The following is a 1,033-nucleotide window of genomic DNA, read 5'->3' on the forward strand; positions in this document are numbered from 1 at the left end:
CTCACTCACTCACTCACTCGCTCGCTCACTCATCTTCAGCCCTTTCTCCCTCACCCTCATCACTTCGCCAAGCCTGCCATTGCTCCACCGGACAGCAATCCCGACACATGCAAGCCAACACATGCCTTGCTTCCACTCGCTACCCCAAGCCCCCTTAGTCCACCTTGCCTTGTTTTCCATGGGCACAGGCCTTGGTCCTTGCTCTTTTGAAGGTTTCATTGTTAGCCCAAGCAGCCTCCCCCTTTTATTAAAACAATCTCGCCTCACTGTTCACTACTTCAATCTTTCTTTGCTTAAATAAGAATAACAAAAACAACAACAGTTTCAGCAACAACTACTGCTACAACAATAACCACGTTTTCGTTGTCATGCCTACTACCAGGCTGTACTTTTGATCTTGTCTGCCTTGCTTGGGCGGTTGTCACACCAACCACAGGGAGTTGGTAGATCCTCTTTTGAAGGAAGCATGTTGAGCAAACCACAGCCCAAGTCCAGCTAACAGAGATTCGGTAGGTAGGTTGCAAACCTAGAAAGTTTGGAAATGTTTGAATACAAAGCTCGATTCTGACATTTTTCTGTTTGGTTGTTGGTTGTTTGGTTGGTTGGTTGGTTGGTTGGTTGGTGGTTGGTTGGTTGGTGGGTGGTTGGTTGGTTGGTGGTTGGTTGGTGGGTTGGTTGGTTGGTTGGTGGTTGGTTGGTTGGTTGGTTGGTGGTTGGTTGGTTGGTTTCCATAGTGTCCTTCAACATGGCAACATGACTTAGCTTGAAATTTCTGGTCGAATTTTCAGTTCAGGCGGTCACCAAGAGTCACTGTCAGTGCTGAGGACTGCTGATACCCTCTGTCAAGAAGAGGCCTGTTCTGAGTCTGCTGCCCTGCACTGGTTGTGCCCAGCCACGATTCCCTAGGTGTTTGTGTTTTTCTGTGCTGGGGCACCGGGGGGGGGGGGGCACATCGCAGACAAGAGCACAGCAAGCTCCCTTTAACCCTCTGATCTAGCTAGGGCTTTGTCTTCGTCGGCTCTGTAAGTTTGTT

The sequence above is a fragment of the Microtus ochrogaster genome, unplaced genomic scaffold, assembly GCF_000317375.1.
Source record: "Microtus ochrogaster isolate Prairie Vole_2 unplaced genomic scaffold, MicOch1.0 UNK153, whole genome shotgun sequence".
Lineage (NCBI taxonomy): Eukaryota > Metazoa > Chordata > Mammalia > Rodentia > Cricetidae > Microtus > Microtus ochrogaster.